The sequence below is a fragment of the Brassica oleracea genome, chromosome C9 (assembly GCF_000695525.1).
Source record: "Brassica oleracea var. oleracea cultivar TO1000 chromosome C9, BOL, whole genome shotgun sequence".
In the NCBI taxonomy this organism is placed as follows: domain Eukaryota; kingdom Viridiplantae; phylum Streptophyta; class Magnoliopsida; order Brassicales; family Brassicaceae; genus Brassica; species Brassica oleracea.
The window spans coordinates 18,232,211-18,234,965 of NC_027756.1; positions in this window are offsets into that span (position 1 = coordinate 18,232,211).

Consider the following 2,755-nt stretch of genomic DNA (forward strand, 5'->3'; position numbering starts at 1 on the left):
TTCGTCGGAATGTCCTCGGTATATTCCGAGGTATTTCCGAGGACTTATGTTTTAAAAAAATTTCATATCAAAATATATATAAATTTGGATACCAAAACTATGAAAATAACACATAATAAGTGTTTAGTATAGTATTAGATCGTAACCGTTCAAATATAACAACTCATTAAAATATTTATGTATGTATATCATGGTTTTCATAACATCTCATCATAACACTCATATACTTATACAATCATATTCATCTGATCTTATACTACAAAAATGTTTTTGTGAAAAATCGTGTTATGTAAACATTTTTATAGTTAAATCTTTATGCAAATACTATATATTTTATCAAAGATTTGGATTTTGCATTTAGAAACTTGTGTTCAACCCCTAATCACTACGTCGTCGGAATTCCGTAGGAAAAACTCGTCAGTAATCCGTCAGAAAATACCGACGACATTCCGACGGATTTAATATCCGACGACATTACTAATTCCGTCGGAAATCCGTCGGAATATCAAATTACCCGGGAAAAAAAAACCGCGTGAAAATTTTCGCTAACATATATTTAATGATTCCGACGAAATTCCGACTGATACGTGTCCGTCGGAATCATTAAAGATAAAAACCCTGGACGTTTCCTTCTTCGTCATTTCCGCCTCTCTTTCTAAACTCTCTCCGATTTCTCTCTCTTTGACGGCGACTCCGGCGATTTGCGAGCTCCCATCTCTGGCGATTCCTCTTCCCACCGTCAGATCTCTTCCCCCACTCCACAAATCATGTAAGATTCTATAAAACCTTTGTGTATTTAAATTTTTTTATGGTTTAGGAAGTTAGATCTTAGGGTTTAAGGTTGTTTGATTGAAAGCTTTAAGATTGAATGGATAGTTTAGGATCTATTAGTTAGGATTGTTGTTTGGATTGTTGTTTTAATTTTTTTTGGATTGAAAACGTTTTTGTATTTTTAAAATTGTTTTTGGGGTTTCCAGTAATATATTATATATAATAAAACGTTTTTTAAAAGTTTTATTTATATTTAGCAACCTTTTCTATATTTATAAACATTTTATAAATTTTTTTTTAGATAAAAAGATTTTATATTTGTTTATATTGATAAAAACGTATATATATATTTTTATATATTTAACAACCAGTTCTATATTTATAAACATTTTATAAATTTTTTTTTAGATAAAAAGATTTTATATTTGTTTATATTGATAAAAACGTATATATATATTTTTATATATTTAACAACCAGTTCTATATTTATAAACATTTTTAAAAACATTTATAATTTTTTTTATACATACATATATATATATATAAATCATTTTTAGATGTAAAAATAATTTTTAATATATTTAACAACCATTTCTATATTTATATATTTTTTTAAACATTTATAATTTTTTTATACATACATATATATATAAATCATTTTTAGATTTAAATATATAAATTAAAACATTTTAAATAGAAAATCATTTTTTAATATATTTAACAATCTTTTGATGTATTAACATTTATTTTTTAGGTCCGAGGAAGCACGCCATTCCGCATCCCGTCGTTCTGCACCCCGTGGCGGCCGAGGTAGTTCGGCGAGCAGTTCCCGTCCATCGGGATCATCTCACGAACAAAACTCGGTTCCCGCATATGTTCCCGCTCCCGCTCCCGCTCCATATGTTCCCGCTCCACCTGCTCAGGAGAATCCGGGGGTCATGTCAGTTCAACAATTGGTTCAACAACCAGGTCGAGAGCATCTCTTGGTTCACCATCCCAACCCACGACCGGGACATACAACTTGGTTAATATTTTTATTTTATTTGTAGTGTTTTTCCATTAATTAACTTTCTAACATGCATTTTTTTAAAAGGTTCAACAAGTCGAGCAATGGCATTAGCGGGAGCATCAACAATATGATGTATACCATGCTCCATACCGGATATTCGAAGTGGAGTGTGATTCCTGGCGAGATTCCTCGCGAGGACCGGGAGTTGTGGTTTCGTCAGTTTGCGGTAACTCTTCAGTTTTTTTTAAAGCATTTTCCAAATTTTTTTATATATATCTACTAATTAAATTATGTGTGTTTTGTAGCAAGAGTTCAATTGGGAGTCTGGTCTCACAGAAACAGTCCGTCAGAAATTCAACGAAAAGGCCATGGACTCTTATACGAAGCAGATCAACGCTTTGAAGACAGTATGGCAGAAGAACAAGAGGCCACGGTACATCAACGGGACGGTGTGGGAGCAGTTGATAGTCCATTGGGAGAAGGACGACACTGCAGCGACGTCTCTTAAGAACTCCAAGAACATGGCGGGAAAGATATGTATGTGCACAACCTCGACGCTTGCTCTATGTCTTCTAAGGAGGATCAACTTGTAAGTTCTATTTTTTTTATCTTTATATTTATTTAAATAAATATTTTTATATATTCTTTGGCTAATGACTGTTTTTTAGATTGAAGCAAATGACGGTAATCCTGTTGATCATCTTCAACTTATTAAGGAGGCTCACACTAACAAGAAGATGGGTCAAATTCAGGACGCCGTGATCAGATCCGTCGTTGACTTGGTGGAAACTCAAAAAGAAGATCTTCTATCTTCTCAGCCTCTCTCTGATGACGGCGATTCTACGGGAGCTTCAACCAACATGTTCCGATTGCAAATAAATGAGATGGTCGAAAAGATAATTTTTTATTAATATATTTATTTCAAAAAGTAGTTTACTAACTTTAAATATTTTTGTAGGCGGTTCCTAAAAGGAA